Here is a 19,883-nt window from a genome sequence, read left to right on the forward strand (position 1 = left end):
TTTAAAAAAAGGAACAGAGTTGTCACTTTTGTACAAGTGTCAAAAATCTATTGCTTTCCCCCCACCATTTAGTGCAGAATCTTTGATATTTCCCAGATGTTCTCAAGGCCAAAGCCTAAACTAATGTCCCCACTTCATTATTTCCACAACTGTTACAGAGTTGGCCATCTTACTTCTTTTCTGTAAAGAACACAGGAAAATGTACATAACTCAGAATGTGTAGAATCGAGGAAACAATTCATGACTGCCATATAAACACAAGATTTGCAACTTTTCCCTAGAGGAGTGACTGAGTGAGATACCCCCACGTGGCGGCTATAATCCAGTGCTGTGGGGTCGCACAGAAAGTCTATAATCATTTCACCATGACAACAACCAGTGCTCAAATCAGTTTTTAAAAGTTAGGTGCTTTCTATTTTTAAAAATGTGTATTTCTTTGCAAAAAGGAACAAGCATTCTACCACTGTCATGCTACTGTTCTTTTATTTTTTTCATTTAGCTAATTGGGTGTTGATTCTTTTGAAGAGCAGGGCCATTTTTATTGCAGAATCTCAGATTTGCACAGGTTCTCTTCCTGACATGGACTCCCTTCTTCGTCCATTCATGCCCACCCCAGTGTTGGCTATAACATTTGCCCTCTGTGCTCAGGGCAAGCCTTGCTTGCTCTGTGGAGCAGTCTTGTACAAAGTCATAGAACAATGGAGCGGGGAGATCATTCTAGCTCTTATTGCAGATGAGGAAACAGGCATAATGCTGTTGAACAACTTGCCGAGGTCTTCCACCTGGTTAGCGTAAAAGTTGAGATGGAGCTTGAGTCTCTTACAGGGCAGGCCACTAGATTTCCCTTCCCACTCTGGCTTTGCATTTCTCTGGGTTCTTAGTCTAGGATATTATTTAACATTTAATTATGTACTGCCTTGTGGCACTCCCTGAGTCCTTCTTGTGTCGGAACCTTGTATTGAATCCTGACTGCATGGTAGGTGTTCTACAAAAATGAGTTAATTGATTGGCACTGGCACACACTGGCGTGGATTACGCTCCCTGAATGAGTCTTCTCATGAGATCAGAATGCAGAATCCCAGTAAGATTTCCTACTCTCATTGTCAGGTTCTTGAAAATATTCCACAGACCAGTTGTAAGCATGGCTATTTTTTAAAAATCAATTTATTTATTATCAGAGTTGCCAACTTTTAACACACAACATCATTAAAAGTAAAAAAAAGGAGTGGGACCATAGGATATTCTCTTGGGACAATAGATTTTTCACCACTGGAGAAAGTAAGAAATGAGAAACTAGCTCATTGTGTTTTTCCATATTCTGTGCTAGGCAACTGGCATGAAAACTGAAAAATTCAGCCAATTATCTGGATATTTTAGTTTCTTATTAAAAAAATGGTATATAGACGGTATCCAGAATTCTATCATTGCTTAGTTGTCAGTCAAAAAGTCATTGTTATACATAAATATGATGTCATATCAATGCATAATAAACCTTTCTGTCAATCAAAAGTATTGTTATGTATAGACTTTGTGTCAGACATTTTAGGCTTTCCATTGAGATATGAAGTGCATGCAAATTAAGGAAAATTTAAAGATGGCATGGCCACAGGCAAATATATTTTAATAGAGTTAGACTTTACAGGGAAATTGACACTTGAGCAAAACCACAAAATGCAAGTGAGTAAACACAGTTTTCTAAACAAAGAAGCCAGCTCTTGAAGGAGGAAAGAGAAATATAATTTTATTATTATACAGACATATTTTCCATTTAGACAAATTCTCTCATTAGGATTCTGTAATTGGGAAAGGGGAAATAATAAGAGATACAAGAGAGTAAGGCAAATTTCTTATCTCATTTCCCACATTTTCTAATGATTTTAATAGAAACTTTAGTTTAATACAGCTAATTTCAAAGGAATTAATTATTTGCCAAGCTAATTTCTATTTAATGTTTTAAAAAGTACTTATATCTGAAAATGGAAAAAAAAAATTGGTTCAATTTTTCTTTCTCATTACTAGCAAACATTTCTTTCACTGAGAGAGTCTGCTATATGGAGCAAGACCCCTGAACAATAAGGATTGTACCTGATTTTCTCTTGTTTTCCCCTCAACACCTTTCTTACAGCATGCTCTGAGTGTCCCTGCCGTAGCCACGACCAAAATCAAAAAGGACCAAGGAGGAGTGAACCATGATGTAAACGCTAGGCTTTGGTGTCAATGTAGACGCAGCCATTATCACAAAGGTACCGCTCTGGCGGGGAATGTCGATACCGGGGAAGGCTGTGCCTGTGCGGAACGGGGATATATGGGAAATCTCTGTACCTTCCTCTCAATTTTGCTGTGAACTTGAAACTGCTCTAAAAAATAAAGCATTTAGAAAAAAATGAATCAAGGTGAGAGGCATAGGACCAACGTCTAACCCAGCTAGCACTGAAATCTTCGGTGTAGATGCTGGCCTAAACCTGGGGCTTATGCAACTGAGGGTGTGCCTTTAGGCAAGTCACATAACCTCTCTGACCCAGGTTCTTCATCTATAAACATAAAATTCATTCAGAATGAATTTTTTGCCTTCATTTATTCCAAAAATGAAGTTATGTAATGCTAAACGTAAGTTGCTAAGTCCAAGAAGGCAGGAGTCATGCCTGTGTTGTTCACCTTGGGTGCAGGGCCTGGCATATAGAAGATACTCAATAAACATGTAGTAATGACTGAATGAGCAAGTAGACTTTCATAGTTCCCTTTCACAGGTGAAAAAGCTAAGGGCTAGAAAAATTACTTCATTTAAGTTCACAGGCTAGAAAGTAGCACAGTTAAAACTTGAGCCCAGGATTCTTAGCTCTTACTCAATTATAGTAAGATTAGTGAAGATAATGTAAAATATATGATATCCATTGGTTAACGACATAGTGGATAAGACCAACAATGGTCTCTAGATGAGAATTTTTTTCCTCTAGGGAAAAAATATCAACTTTGCAGTAACATATTGTGTGCTGCTCTGCCTTTGATGAAATTTCTCCCTTATGGATTACCTCCTCACCCCTCACAGAAGTTAGAGTAGAATTTAGTAACCAAGAGAAGTGTGGGGCATGGGTACCATTACCGCCAGTTAACATTAAATGCTTTGTAATGGTCAAAAGAATGGTAATAAAAGGGATATCATTTTCTCATGTAAGCAGAAAGGGTTTGGGGAGAAAACTCATTCTCATAATGGAGAGATTTTTTTTTTTTTAATGTAGATACTTGAGGGGTAAAACAGCTGTAACTGAGCCTGGAAGCCCCCTGCGACAGAAGCCATGGTTGCACAGCAAGTTACCCTGCAACTCAGAGGCTTAAGGCAACAGCAGGCGGGCAGTAGAGCAGAGGGATGAAGGGTGAACTTACAGGCGGAGGGATACATGTTCGAGCCCTAGCTCTGCACCTTTTAACTTACAAGATCATGGATAAGCTGCTCTCCTCATGTGTAAAAGGGAATAATCACAGGTCTTTGCACACACACACAGCACACACACACAGCACACATGCACACACACACAGCAACCATAGAAATGATCTTATACAGATTCTCTGGGTAGAAGCACCTAAGGTCTGTCATGATTACTGTGGATCAGGAAGTCAGGAGTGGCTCAGCTATGTGGTTCTGGCTTCAGGTCTCTCATGAGTTAGTAGTCAAGGTGTCAATGGGGCTGCAGTCACCTGAAGGTTTGATGAGCTAGGGAACCACTTCCAACATGGCTAACTCACATGCTTGACACCTGCTCTTGGTAGAGGCCTTAGTTTCTCACCATGTGGACCTCTCAACAGGGCTGATTAAGTGTCTTTATGGCACAACTGACATTCCCCAAAGTGAATAATTTCTAAGCAGGCAAAGTGGAAGTCACAATATCTTTTATGACCTAATCCCAGAAGCCACACTCCATCATTTCTGAGATATCAGAGGTTATTTAGTGTGGAAGGGGACTACACAAAGGCATAAATAGCAGGAGACAAGACTCATTGGGAACCGTGTTGGAGCCTGGCCACCAGATTACCCTGGACCATATGCTCTTCCAGAAGAGCAATTAGACACTGAGATCAGAGTGCAAGGAAATTGTCTGTACTACCTAACTGATGAATGACAACGTAATGGAATTCTGCATACCAGCTCTTCATATGAATAATATCCTATGGTGTGTTTTTTTAATACTTTTGTAAAGTAAAGAAGCTATTAAAATTTCTCATTTAAGGTTCAAACCAAGAAGCAAAACCCAAGCATAATAAGGAAGCATGAGATGCAGAAAACATTCTCCCCTTGTATCAGGGGACTTATATTATGTGTGAAATTTGAAGTAATTGGTACCCAGAAGGAACCATATATGCTGGCTGAATTGTTCTGAAAAATATCACCATCCTGCCGACCAATTCACAGAGAGATGCTGATAACACAGTCAGAGGAGGTCACAAAGTTTCACTTGCTAGATAGAGAAAACAAGTTCCATGAAGGAAGCAGAGGGACAGAGAGATGTAGGAATTTTGTAAAAGGGCAGAAAGGTAAATTGGACCAAAAGGTGGACTGTAACTAAGCCAGAGATCCCCGAAGCTACTCACCACCAAACCAAACAGTAAGAACAACCTCATCACACAAGGCAAAGGATTGAGACCATTTGAGGCCAATTCACCATCGAGTGCCTCTGTGGGAAACTTGATTTAATCCCAAAGATCGGCATTTCTTACTGTCCTGAGGAAGTGTACATTCTCACAGCTCCCAGCCAAAAATGAAATGTGCTTCAAAGTAGGTCAGAGCCAAATGACAGCTCTCAGGAGCTTTGCAGTGCACCATGCATGCAAAAGAATAAAAACAAAGCCGCTTACAGAAGTCTCAATTTTCAGATTTTAGAATGAATTCTCTAGCTGGAATGAAGTACAGACTAATCCTTTGCATGTACTGAATTATTGAATTAACAATTTTGGCCATGCATTTTATCCTCAAGCTTGATTTTCCTTCATCACCTATCTATTTTTGAGAACTTGCATTTATGATACTAACCCAGACACTGTTATTAACGAGTATTTTATAGATTTTTGTCACAGTAATTTCCCTGATGATTAATTTGAACATACTCAACTCACTTCTTGAATTGCTCCCCAATGCCTGAAGTAACAGGTCTTAACCACAAACTAATTTGGGGCATCTGTATATTCGATACTAAAAACAGTTCGGATCTGGCCGGGCGTGGCTCAGCGGTTGAGCGTTGACCTAGGATCCAGGCTATCAGGGTTCGATTCCCGGTCGGGGCACATGCCCGAGCTGCAGGCTCGATCCCCAGTCAGGGGCGTGCAGGAGGCAGCCCATCAATGACTCTCTCATTGTTGATGTTTCAACTCTCTCTCCCTCTCCCTTCCTCTCTCTGAAATCAATAAAGATATGTTTAAAAATAAATACATAAATACATAAATAAATAAAAACAGTTCAGGTTGTGAACAATAGAGAGGTAGATAGATGTGCTTTCTCAAATGGTAAGAAAAGGGGCCTATTTAATCTTGAGTAAGCTTAGGTGAGTGATACAAGTATAATTTTTATCCATTAAGGATACCACATTGAAATAGAGATGGAGAGTCTTTGGCCTACAGTATAAAGTGGCTCTTCCTATAACACTTTCACAACTTGGATCCAAGCTCCCTTTGTGAACCATGTCTACTCAGGCTCCTTTCACTCATTGCTCCTGAATATGGCTTTCCCACTTCTAGGCATTTGCTCATATTTTTCCTTAACTCTTCTGATTAACTGCATGTGTCTACTCCTAGCTGATTTTTAATAGCTTAGATGACACCTCCTCCATGAATGTCAAGTTCAGTAGGCTAAGCTCTCTCTTCTTGGAACTCTTAAAAATATCTTTCCTTTGGCACTCATTATTTTATTTTATGATTTGTGACAGGGGAGTTTTAGATAAAGTGCCTTCTCTACACTGTTCCCAAGGTGGAAGATCCTTAGAGTTCCAGAAATCCTTCCCTTTGGATGGCTGGCTGATACCTACAGAGAATATGTGGCTCCTCCTGAACATGGCTCATCTTTTTCTGCTTCAAATCAGTGAAAGAATAGGACTGAATCTAGGGTGTCAGACAGATGGAATAGCTTCACTGTCCATTGAAATGACGTCTTTGTGTCCACATTTGTTCCATTGGGATTTGTATGCACCATACTTGATGGGCGGCCAGCCATTGGCCATAGATGTTATTGAGAGCACCGGTGCTCATTCACTTGTTAAAGGGCGAGCATAATTTATTTTTATTTTTAGATGAAAATGATAAAATGTAATAATAAAATAATAACAATAAGTGCCTATAGGTAGATGTTCCAATAATTTGTTCTTACACTCTACTTTGGAGACTACTATTTCATATAATTTTCCACTTTATTTGGCATTTTAAAATGCTAGTCACTTTTATTTGTGTTTTCAAGTGACCTGAGGGGAGGAACAGAAGGAGGAGGAGAGAGAACAGCGAAAATAGCTCAACACCTGAGCTTGTTCATACCGCTCTTTCTCAAGTTCATGCTTCTGCACCAGTTGGTTCAATCTGGACAGAACCCTGGGAAATGAGCAAACCTATAGAATAATTTCTCGGTGTTGTGCTGCATGTTTCAGAGCAGCTATTTTCAACTAGTGTCACAGAGTGCTGCTACCAGCAACTGTTAAATTACACAGGAATCTGACTTCACACTGTTTATTGAAGAAATGCCGGAGTATATTCAGTGAAGTTTTATTGTGCTTGTGTATTTCTCAAATGCAACTACAAAGCTAAGTGCCTTTATCAGAGTGAACAAGTTCATATAACATTTGTAATATATAAACCTTTAAAATATATTTTATATTTTCAAATGATCTATGAAAACAAGATAAAATAACAGTTCATTTTGATGTTTGGAAAAAGAAACAGAAACTAGAAATAAAATAAAAAGTCTTGGTGTAGAAAATGCATATAATCTACCTCGTAGATATTGGGAGATTGTAAGAATATGTCATAAAATGTATGCTTTGCAGGGTAACTTTAAGAACTAAAAAAATCTAATCTCCTTATTTGAGAAAACCAGCACTTAATTTCCTTTGGGTTCTCCCTTTTCTGTTCTTGAGAATTACAAATCTCCAAGCCTTATCAGTTGTACATCTTCCCTAGTGCTTACTTCTTGGATTTACGTTCTATTTGAGCGCTGATTACATTAAATAATAATGTTAATTCTCAGTAGTTATTAGTTAAAATTAGCTAAATTATTTGAAATCTCCCTATCATGATAAAAATACAATTTAAAATACCTTTGTTACTTTTTCTGGCAAGGGAGCATCATTATTATAATCACCATTTCCTAAAGATAGCATTCATTCCTTCTGTATGGAAGCATTACCAGGCCCACCTTTAAAGAGTGTGCAGTGTAAGGGTATGGAAGGGGCCGTCATTTTCACCTCTCCCCACCCTCATAGGATTGCTACTAAAACAAGTGATAAGTGATAGGATTTGCTTCATAATTGAGTGTATGCACCACTGAAAGACAAAAGCTTGCTAGGTATAGTCTGAAAATCTTTTTAAAAACAAGTGAAAAAGTGAACTGTGGAGTTTTCTGCTTTTCCTTCTAAGCTGCATGCTACAGTAAATTGTGTTTTGTAAGCATTATTTTAATACACAGATATGTATGTATGTATGTATGTATTTCAGATATTGGTTTATTTAAAAGAAAAATAACAGTTTTCCAAAGCATGGATTCCAAAGGGCATAATTAAATTTTAAAAACACTTTGGGCTAATTTTAATATTTCAGGCTTTTTAAAAAAAGTGAATGAGGTGGTAGTAGTTAGGAAGATACTCATTTGGCTGCACAGAAAGCTGTGTCTGGGATCTGGGACCCCCTCAAGTATAGCAGCAGCTGCGCCCATAGATGATCCTGCGCCCATTCCAAGAAGTGCCTGGCTGGAGCGGGAGATACATGTTCCCCGGCTACCTGCGCCAAGTGCAGGGAGAAGCATTGTCAAGACCTGCAATTCTTCTCTTTGGGTTTGCCATGGGTGCTGTGGTTATAGTTTATTTTTTTAAAAAAAGGTATCATGAAACTGTTAGGAGGACTTCATCTTTTCATAACTCTGCTGCATAGTAAAGCCTTATACTCATTCCAAACACTACAAAATGCATGAGTTTTCCAATTTTTATTCTCCCTTGGATTAGAAAAATAATCTTTTTAAGCCAAAACTTTTTCCCAGACTGAGAGAAAGAAATGGTATTTCCTGAAAACCTAATGAACATTTGGGAGCCATAATAGAGCTGGTTTATTCATCACTAATGGACATATTTTGGAAGTAAACAGTATAATTTAAGGAAACTGAAAATACTACTATTATATGCCTAAATTTTTAGGAGAAGTAGTAGAATTGAAATGGGAGGAAAGAAAAATTAAATCAAAGAGTAAGAGATGAAGATAGACCCAGGTGGAATTAAAAGTTAGACATTACAGGAGAGATACCAAAAAGCCACCCTGCCACAACAGGTTCCCCCTTTCTCTGACACATTGCTGAAATTCCACCATAAAAACACACACATTACTTTATGATTCTACCAAAAATCCTTTTGTCAGTCTCAGATTTTCCCTCTTCCCAAATTGAAATATCTAAGAGTCCTCATCAAGTTACATTGTGATTAGTGTCAAATATACAATTGGAACTCAGGTCTCCTTTCTGCTACCCCAGTGCTATTTACCTGGTAGGACTCTTTCTCAAAGAAGGATTTTTAATTCAATACTAACCTTAAAAAATATATATATATATTCTTGATCATTTTAATGCCCATATTTGTGTCTAGAGCCCATGCTAAGTAGTTCAACTTGAATTATCTTGGACTGAAACAGATAAGAATTTAATGCATCCCATGTGATGGTCAAATGAGGTGAAGGAGCACTGTGCAGAGGAAAATTTCGCAGAACTTTGAATACTGACAATGGTGGGCTCACTGCTCAACTATTTGGCACGTGGTACTATAGGAATGCCAGTCATCACCAGCACCAGATTCATAAGGTTAGTGGTCACTTAATTTAGGCAAAATATTATCACATTAAATTAATTGGTTAATTTAGGTCTCATTGGCTTTATAGATTTAATTTGTAAATGTTTTTTCATAGTTGTATACAACTTTTGAGCATTTAGAGGTATGAGAGATTCTTTTAAAGACAAAACATTGCTGAAGTTTGCAAGTTTAGCAAACTCAGTCCTTTGCCATGCTGAGGCACCCATTCTGTCATGCTCACCCCCTACTCTCATTTGTAATCTGGATAACAGGTGCGAGTGCACGTGTGCTCACAAGTGTGTGTGTGTGTGTGTGTGTGTGTGTGTTTATATATCAGCAGCAAATACAGAGAACCAAATCAAAGGTCACAGAACCCAGGCCTTCAGTTGCCTAATTCACAAACAATGGCCATTGTATACAAAGAGATAACTTGACTTAGAGATAGACAGACAACCACTTTCACATATGGGATTTGGGTCTCAGCCCACAATTTCTAAGTGTTAAATTTCTTTTAGTTCCTGGTCTCATTTGAACAATTTCCTGAGGGGAAAAAAAAAAAATTAAATATACCTAATTTCTAGAAGTCCCTAGGACTGGGAAGGATCCACGTTCATTCCCTCTGCTTTGTCACTTGGAGGCAGAGCTGGGTTTTGAATATAGAATCGCTGAACTCCATCCAGAGCCTGTGTCTTTTGACCGACTTGTTTCACAGCCTCAATGGTGCTTAGTAATTCTAAAGTGATGACAAAGAGACAGTCACCAAAATGGCTATTACATCAGTGGAGTAAATGTGCCATTGAGCTCTAAGAGACAAATGAAGTTCTAGTTCTGTGAAGCTCTACCAGGCAGTTTTTCAGAGTCCCCTTCCCCCCCACCTCCACATCCTCTTAAGTCCTTATTTCCAGCAGGAACTTGGCCATGTCTCTAGTCCTTAAAGCTGCTGAGAGCTGTATCAGTTATCCATTGCTGCACAATGCACCACTCTAAAACTTAGTGGCTTGAAACAACAATGATTTAGTGTCATGATGCCATGAATAGACTGAACAATTATTCTGTTCCATGTAGTGTTGGCTGGGATCATTCATGTGGCTGAATTCAGCTGGTAGCTAGGCTAGGGTACCCCAGTTCTCCACAAGGCCTCTCTCTCTAGCAGGATAGTCTAGATTTCTTTAAAGCTTGGCGGCTGGATTCCAAAATGGAGCATCCCCAAAGGACAAGCCTCCACGTGCAAGTGCTATCAAACTTCTGCTTTTCACACTTCTCAGAGGCCAAAGCAATTCGCATCGATAAATCCATGGTCAGTGAGGGGAGTAACTTTCTAAGTGACAGAAGTACTAAGAGTGACTTTTCTTCTATTGAGGCTGTTCTGGGTGGGCTCCTGGATGGAGGCTGGTATCCAGAAAGATCAAGCCATGTTTAGAAGCTTGAGATTTTCAGCCCCATCTCCAGTTCTCTTGAGAAGGGAGAAAGGCTGAAATTGGAGTTACTGATCCAATTGTGCCAACATGATATAGCATCCATAAAAATCCCAAAACTACAGGGTTCTAAGAGATTCCAGGTTAGTGAACATATATACAATGGGAGGGAGACACATCTCAACTCCATGAGAACAGAAGCTCCTGTGCTCGGGATCTTCCAGACCTGGCCCTATGTATCTTTTCACCTGGATGTTCATTTGTATCTTTTATTATATCCTTTATTATATAATAAACTGGTACACATAACTAGGTGTTTCCCTAAGTTCTGTGTTGTTCTGGCAAATTAATTGAATCCAAACGGGGGGAGGTCCCAGGAATCCCTGATTTGTAGAGAAGTCAGACAGAAGTTGTGGGTAAGCTGGGGACCTCTCACTTGTGATTGCCATCTGAAATGGGGGAGCAGTCTTGTGGGACTGAGCCCTTAGCTTGTGGGACCTGACACCATCTCCAGGTAGATTGTGTCAGAATTGAGTTAAATTGTAGGACACCACCCCATCCCCAGCTGGTGCCATGAGAATTTCTTGGTGTGGGGACAAAACGCACACATTTGGTGACCAGAAGTATCAAAGGTGAAGTGTTGTGAGTGTGGTCGTCATGTGCACGTAAAAGAGACACACAGGTAGAAGACAGGGTTTTTCTAATACACCTGATTAAGGGGAGAGATGGGAATTTGGAATGGGTTCAAGTAGTTCTACTTGCGCCTCTCCCTTCGACTTTCAAAACAAATCTCAGCTCATGGAAAGGGATAGATGAAATGAATCTGAGGGTAGACAGGAAAATGGTACAAATATGCAAAATTCAATTGTATTAGAAAAAAATGTCAGTGTCGATCAGAAATTCTACATAAGCATGCCAGAACATATTTGTTTTTCATCTAACTTTTAAAAATGAAACTATGATTCCTTAAATCTAATTTTATGCAATAAAAAAAATTCTTCTGTTTACTTAGAACATAAATCCCCTATTCAAAGCCCTCAATCACATAGTTCTGAAGTGCAGAAGTCTCGTGTCTGATGCCAAGAGAAATAAGGCACAAGTAAATATTAAGGGGGGTTTCATAAGGTCACAGTTAAGTTAGAGTTTTGGAAAACGTGTAAAATTCAGCATGATATAGAGAAAAAAATCACAAGTGTGGAAAAGAACATGATTATAACCTTGGTTGAACTATCCTGAGGGAATAAACTAAAGCCAGTGTAAATAGGGGATTTAGGGTCATTTCAATAGCTTTGCAATATAATTCCTTTTTCTTTATGTATAATCAGAATGCTTGAACACCTACTTATTAATTGACCTAGTTCTTAAAATGACCACAGTGACTGGTCTATATTGTAAACACTCCTTATTCAGTTCTCTTGATTGGATCAGATGGTCTTTTTACCTATATTGTCAATATGTTACATGACCTGTAAATGGTTGGTCCAGACTTCTAAAGATGACACTCTTCTATTCAATAGTGCTCTCCCCACACAGAATTAAACACGGGTAAGGCAATAACTTCTTTTAATGAGATTAATTCTGATGATAACTTAGGCACCATTTTACTGCAAGATGTAGATGACTTCCAATCCTTATGAATTAAAATATTGAATACTTTTTGATATCATCACCATGGTGGTTATAAATAGAACTGAGACTGAGAGGGTAGTGTTTTAAATAAATGAGGCCATAACCCTAGAATTTTCCTGCCATGGATCACCCTGAATCTCATCATAAAATCTGCCTAGAACAGGACTTAGATGCTGCTGCATTAACGGTAGTGAACACTGATCAGATGCAGTTCTACCCACAGAAACACGTATACAGAGGTGCTGAGCCTGCTTTCCCATCAGGATCTAAATACTTCTTCGAAGTTTTAAAACTCAAAATATGTGCTCACAGTCTATCCCCTCCGCGAAATACTTGTGCAAAAATAAATACTAATAATTTATACAACGGGAAGACTAGAAGTCCTGCTCCCAGCTCCTCTGGGAGCTTTCCGCGGTGTTGGTGCTGGTGTGGACGTGTGTGGGTGTGAGTGTAACACTGATGTTCTCCTGAACAGGGCTGGACCGACGCCGGCAGGTCGCCCCCGACGGGCGCTCTGCACCGTGACTCCCCGGGAGCGGGGTCGCTGCGCCCGCGCCACGTCCGCGGGAGGCCCCGCGGTCAGCGCGGAGCCCGCTCCTCTGCCGGGTCCCCCTGCGCCGGGAACTCGGTCCCGGGGAGCTGGGGGACAGGCAAGGTGCCTGGGGGCTTGGGAGCTGCACCGCGTTTGCGGGGCTGGTGCCTCCACCGAGGACAGGCTGCTAAACGGGGGGTGCACCCCCCCCCCGGCAGAAACTGCGCCTCAGCCTGGTATTCGGGTCTTACTCACCTGTATTTATAAAAACCGCCGCCGCGCTCCCTGCACCAACCCCCCAACTGCCTCAACTTCCCATTTAAAGCAGCGACTAAGCCCAAAGAAAGAGGGAAAGGCTGGGGCCCGGGGGGGGGGGGGGGAGGAGGGAGACAAATAAATAAATAAAAGCCCGCGCGAGGGGGGAAGGGGAGAGAAGGGAGAGCGGGAGCGCCGGGGACGCCAGACGGCGGCAGGTTCAATTAGCTAAACAAAGAAATCATGGCGGACTGTTTACACTTGGCAGCGCCCGCTGCGCCCGCCGCCGGCCCGAGCCGCCGCCGCCCCCGAGGAGTCGGCCGAGCTGCCCCCGCGCCCTGGCCGGGTAAGTGACGCGGGCGCGGCCCGGGCGCGGCCGCCGCGCGCCCCGCCCCGCCGCTCCCCGCCCGCCGCCCGGCGCCCCCCCGCGCCCCGCCACTCCCCGCGCCCGCCGCCCGAGCCCCCTCCTCCTGCCCCGGCGCAGCTGGGCGCCGCGCGGCTGCCGGTGACGCGGCGGCTCCGCTCCCGCGCCGGGGCTGCTGCCGGGAGGGCGCGCTCCCGCTGCGGCCGGGGGAGGGGAGGGGCGGGGTGGGGCGGGGGGCCGCGCGGGGCAGCACCCCCTGCGCGCGGCGGTCGCCCCCGGGGTCAGCCCTGTCCCGCTCCGCCAGCCCGGCCCGTGGCCTCCGCGCTCGCCGGGCGCCACTGCCTCCCGGACCGCGGCGCGCGCGCTGCGGCCGCCGGTGACCCGGCGGTGACCCACGGTGACCCGGCGAGAAGTGCCAGTGCGAGGGCGCCGATGGCTACCCAGGGAGGGTCAGCGCCTCCACCTCAGGGTCCGGAGGCCGCCCTGTCTCCTGCGCGGCTCCCGCGGCTCCCTGCCCTGGCGCCCGTGACCTCTCACCCTCCCTCCTGCTCCCCTCGCGCTTCTCTGAGGCAGGCCCTAAGGTTGAGCACCCGCCCGGGAGGTCACCTGCAAAGGCTGACCTTGAGGTGACCTCGCACGGCCACCACGTCGGGGAGCGCTTTTCTAAAGGATGGCTCTTCATCTTTTTTGGCCCCGGGGTTCACTTTTTTGCACGGATGGAACTCTTGCTCCGACAGAGGCTTTCAGACCAGCGTCTTTGTGCTGAGATTGGCACAGCGATCCTAGGAGGCTGGCTAATGACAGGAGAGGGAAACAAAGGCAACAAATAGGGGGAAAAACAGAGGGCAATGTCACCAACAACAGGGGCTCGCTGTGTTCCCGGAAGAGATGGCTTCCTTTGCGGGAATCCTTCAAGCATCATCAGCACCAATGACATATTTAATTTCCTTTGTAGAGAGAAAAACCAATCTCAGGTCCCTCAAGTTAATCAATTTTTTTTTCCCAATAAAACTTTAAAAAAATGTTTAGTGCATTAAGTAGTTTGCTTTTTCTCTTTTGCATGCTTCCCCTTTCCAAAACCTCAGATAATGTATATCTTACCTGTGTCCTATTTGGGGAAAAATCACAGCCAAGAACTGTGTAAGAGCAGGACTGGAGTTGGTGGCATTTGCCTTGGCACAGGTTTGAGTGGGGACCAGGGCAACAGAACCAAGGCCAGTTGCTTCTTTTGCACATGCCCTTTTGAGTCTCTGACATCGCAGGCCTGACAGGTTACTAGTGGACATTGTAATTTGTAGTTCAGTGAATTGCTTTATTACCTGAGAAAGAAAATACCATTGTTTAAAAAAATAATAACTCGTATTGTCATAGCAATTATTATATAGTTTCTATACAAATATGATTCAAGTGAATGAGTTTTTTTATTCATAATTTGAGAGGTTATAATTTTTATATCCTTTCAAAGCCCCATCCAGTATAAGGTATGCACCTACTTTTTCTTTCCTTCCCCTTGAAAGTAGCAAACGTTGAGTAATTGAATTTCATTTATTAGATTCAACTAAATTATATCTATTTTTTTTGCTTGTTAATCACCAAAGCAATTTTCTATGCAACCCCACTACATCTTTAATAAAACAAAACTTACTTTACAATTATAATTTGGCAGGCATATTCCTACACCTTACCATCTCACTACTCAATTCTTTTTTACCTATTGACATTTCAAAAACTAAGATTTACTCACAGAGCAGTATAGGAATGGGAATGGCTGGTAAGCCTTAGCTAACTCAAGAATTCAGAACTGACCAGTCAGAAGCTCCTACTGAAGATTGTACATGTCTTCTCACCTTTGTGTAGACATTAGAAAAACAAAGTTGGTGCTCCCATAAAGAGCTTCTACCCAGACACTTAACTCATCAATTAGCTTGAGATTCCATTACTCAGTAACCCCAAGCACATTCTCATAAATGGATTTTATGTTGACTCCCTGCCCATACTAGGTCAGAGATCATAATCATGGAAGGAAGTGAATTGGCCTCCAAAGTGACTTTAACAGAAGCAGAAAGATCAGTCTTTGGGTTATAGATCTTGCTGACCCATTAAGGGTCAGTAAATTAGTAGACTGCACTTGAGTTGACACTTCTGATCCCAACTTAATGGGTTGATTAACTGATGGCTGCTATCTTCATTATGGGCTATTAGCACATTGTTAAACCTGAATTTAGAGTAAAAGTTGTTTTTAATGTTTACTCTTTACTTCCCAAGGTTAATCAATATTTATCATGGCCTTAATTTTCTTTTTTAACTGAAGAGGTTAGTTAAATAAACTCTGTAGAAAAAAGAAGATTCAATACTATAACTATATATGACTTTGGGTTGCAAAATATTTTCTGGTTGAAGAATTTGCAATATACACAGAAATATCCAATTAGAAACACCATCTCCAAATGGAAAAATACATATAATATAAACATGAAGGATTTAAAATCGACATTGTTCTCTCTAGTAGAGAGCACCCTGACTCTTATTTTCTGGTTGCATTTTAATGACCGTCAAATTCAATGTATGATATTTAGACTTGCGAAATGATTGTGTAACTTGCTGACTTGGAATAGTTCTTTGTCGTCAATGCGTAAGCCTAGACTTTGTCTACCAGGAAGTGTGAATCTTAGGCCCCAATGAGGCGCACATTTGTGATCAACATAAGTGAGAAATCAACCTCTAGGCTGTATTATTAAATCCTTGGCATGTTTCTTCTTTCCTGGACTTCCTGAAATTTCTGGAACATTTCAAAGTAGTTGGAATCTTGGTGGAATGGATATCATCAATGATGGCTCTTTCATCTCACTGTTGGAAATCAGTATGTCAGTAATGCTAGGAAACTGCCTAAGATGCTTGCAAAACTTATATTCCCAAACATATGACTGATTAGGAGTTGTGTAGGTTGTTTGCTTCATATGGAACTTCATTCAAAACCCAGTGTGTTTTTCTGTCAACTAGGTTGCAAAAGGAGCAGTAATTTCTGGTAGAGATTTTTTAATTGATTAATTGGTAAACATTTATTAAAATGAAAGCAAAACCAAAATGAATCTAACAATTATTCTACCAAAAAATATAGGAGAATTAGGATATTTTTATATATTTAAAGTCAAGGCTAAGAAGGGTATCAGGGAAGTCTGATGGTTTCAAAAACAAGGGATTGGTCCCCAGAATCAGGAGAGGCCATGGAATTTGGCAAAGAGGAAGGAGATCACTGATGAACTTAGGGTGGGTAGTGCTGATTGAGAGGTTAGGATCCCAGGCAAGATTATGAGAGGGCAAAGAGAAAGAGACAGAGAAAAAGCCATAGGAGATAATTTTAATGAAGACTGTCTCAGAATGACCTTCTTGAAAGGTGCTATAGGTGACAAATCCTCAGTTCACAGTAGGGCCTCAGAGAAAATAGGATCTTAGTAGAAACAGAATTAAAACAGCATTAAGTACATTAAAACTCCATAGCAAATAAAAGCTGTGAAAGGCACCTACCTTCAAAACTAGCCACATTTGTCAGCATTAAAAGCCTGTACCGACAGGTAATCCTCTTGAACCATCTTCTTTAGCTGTTTGGGGACAAATGGCTACAGGATTGTGATCACCTGAGGCAGAGGGTCCCCAAGCTCTAGGGTACACAGATTATTTGGGGCTTTAAGGTGTTCGAGCCCATGCTTATTTGAAATTCAGTCTTTCACACTTGCTTCCTCCCTTATTTCATTTTCTTAAGCCCTGACAAAATGCTTTCTAACCACATAGCCTTTCTACAAATTGTCTTGGTATTTAGGGGAAGTCTTTTCTTTCTTTTGGTGGGGGCTGTGCATCTGGTGTCATATCTGCAGAGTTAGAGGGTGTGCTGTAAGCCTCTGTGAAACCCTCAGCTACACAGCCCACAGAGAGAGCAGCAACATTTATTGTCCTGCCCTGCCACTTATGTGATGGAACCGAATCTATACTATATAGAAAGATCGTAGGCTTTACACTTGTATACATATATAAAGTGAGTTATTTAAAATTTGCTTGGCAAGAGCTTATTTTATTATGATGGTATATTGTGAGAAAGGGAGAAGTAAAAGCAAAACATTTGGCTTTGACAATCTACAGATAGGTAAGGTTTTATTCTACATAGGAATTTGATTTAATTAATGTGGCTTCAAGGTATGCTCTGTGTTTGGAGCAATAGTGGGGGGCTGCTGTGACTCAGAGGCTGTGGAAAAAAAAGTGGGGAAGCAGATATGGTCTTCTCCCTATCTCTACTGCTGCTCACCTCAGAGGAAGCTGTGATATTAATAACCAAGGCCACAGAGCAAGGCTAACCCAAATCTGTGGACTCTGCCTTAAGGGAAGGCAGGGCTTAAAAAAGAACCACTTCTCATCAGTGGGCTTCCAGATGCATATATCAGAGAGTTCTTTGCCAGTTAGCAGGAGAGCTAGTGGAAACAGAATCTTGTTGGAGGGAGAGGGTGATCAGATTCTGCTGAGAGGCCAAGGACCCAGCCTTGGTCACAACTGGGCTCCATTACTACCAGTATACATGCCAGAACCAGGCAGGCAGATGGTGAATCAGAAAGACAGGTAGCTTCACGTGATGGAGGTTAGTCGGAGGTGTGGGTATTGCCCCAGAACTCTTTGAATAGGAGCAGCAGAACTTAATCCTCTTACCAAATCCCACTCACCGGTGGGTTCAAGATTTTAGTATTCTCTTGTTTCCCTGTTGTGAGGTTTATGGGGAGGAGGAGAGAGGCTTGGACACCCAGTCCTCCTCCTTGAAAGGACAACAATTGGAGGGAGAGAAGTAGGAAAAGGCAGGAGCTGATAAAAATGGAGAAACCCAATGAAACTTAAGGATTAAAATATAGTAAAACCCTGAGAATATAATATTCTAAAGGTGTTGAGTTTGAAAGCAAAAACGATATGCTCAAAACTATGTGTCCAGGATTACATATTTCCAACAATACACTGGAAGTTACTTTAACTTGCTCTGAATTACTGTGTCAGAATTTTTATATCAAGTCCTTGTGTGTGTTGCCACAGCTCAATGGAATTTTTAAATCCAGAGATTATACTTATACAACACATTTGTCACAGAGCCTTCCCTTCTTAATGAAAGCTTCTAAATATAGCCCAGGTGAAACTGAGCACCAGAAAGAGACAGTGAGTTTGACGATGGCATTTTATCCATTGACATAGTTTCCTCTATATTAACACATTTTGGAAATTATATTTTCTTGAAGGCATCACTTATGAATTAACAGAACTGATTAAAGGATAATAACTTCCTGGCTAAAACAAAACACAACACAACAAATACCAAACACCTTTCCTGTCTCAAAATTAGTTGAAGAATGATTATAGATACACACACACACATACACAAGAGGCTCTGTGAATCTCTAAGGACATCACACGATCAAAAACACACAGAGAACATATTGAACACTCACATCAGCATCTGAAACATCAATGTCTTCTGTTTTATTTCACTTTTTCTGACTACCTCAGATTTTCAGTAGTCTTTAAGAATAATGTATAAGTTTTCTATTGCCCTTTAAAAAATTACTACAGACCTTGTGGCTTAAGACACCATTTGTTACCATATAGTTCTGTAGGTCAGAACTCTGACAAACCTCACTTGGACTAAAATCAAGGTGTCCACAGGGTTGCATTCTTTTCTAAGGGCTCTGGGAAAATCCATGCCCTGCCTTTGCTCATGGCCCCTTCCTCCATCTTGGTGTTGCTCTTTCTGACCATTTTTTCACAGTCTCACCTTCCTCTGACCACACCTAGGAGCAGTGTCTGAGTTTAAGGATCCATGCGATTTGACTGGGCACGCCTGAGTAGTCTCCATCTCATGGGCTTTCACTAACCTCGAGGACATTTGCAAAGTCCTTTTGCCATAGAAGGCATCACATTCACAGACTCCTAGGATTAGCATGCGGACGTCTAGGGGAAGGGGGCATTGTTCTGCCTAATTTTCAATTCTACTTTCTTCCATACTGTTAATTCAGGTTCCTCTAAGGTCAGGCACCCAGGCAAGGATCCTAGTGCCACAGGTTTATTTGGGAGTGATACCAAGAAATGCTGATAAGGGAGTAGGGAAAGGAGATAAAGAATAAAAGAAAGAAAAGAAGTGGTATATTATCAAGCCAGTGGTCACTGGGTTATTGAAGTTTAATCTCCTTGGGTGCTGAGATAGTGTAGAATTACAAGTTGTTCTAAAGTTGGGGCGAGGAAAATGCAGCATTTATCTTCTAAATTCCTGTCCTCATTGGTTCAGGCTGCTTCTAAGGGTATTACCCCTCAAGCACTCTGGCATGGCCACGCATGTTCGCCAGCCAGGCTGAAGGCCTCAAGCAGAGATCACAGGTGTCCACAGCAAGCAGGCTTCAGTATGAGGAGGTGGGTGCCCGCAGTTTATGTGTGGGGCACCAATGGGCATCTCCTGGGTTTAATTCATCACCAAGTCCTACCTTCTATTCTTCCTCCATAATTTCTCTGACACGTCCCTCTTTCTATTGCTACAATTCAGATCAACTACTCTACATCACTGCTAACCTTTTCTTTCTACGTCGAGTTCTGTTCTACTCCAATTTGTGCTGTATCTGGCTTCAAAGGTTGTCTTCCTGAAAACATGACTTTTA

The 19,883-nt window shown here is 41.6% G+C and overlaps 1 long non-coding RNA gene across 6 annotated transcripts in view; it reads left to right on the forward strand.

Annotated features, from left to right (window-relative positions):
* Nucleotides 1-13,011: 13,011 nt before the first annotated feature.
* The window catches only part of LOC308566451, a 527,240-nt gene continuing 520,368 nt past the window's right edge, over nucleotides 13,012-19,883 (forward strand). For 3 of the 6 annotated variants that reach the window (XR_014000159.1, XR_014000160.1, XR_014000161.1), the window contains exon 1: nucleotides 13,024-13,194. This is a non-coding gene — a long non-coding RNA (uncharacterized lncRNA). Of the gene's footprint in view, nucleotides 13,195-19,883 lie in introns of all 6 variants that reach the window. The other 3 variants (XR_014000156.1, XR_014000157.1, XR_014000158.1) reach the window with 3 other exon arrangements.

This window comes from Miniopterus schreibersii, assembly GCF_964146895.1.
Source record: "Miniopterus schreibersii genome assembly, chromosome: 13".
Lineage (NCBI taxonomy): Eukaryota > Metazoa > Chordata > Mammalia > Chiroptera > Miniopteridae > Miniopterus > Miniopterus schreibersii.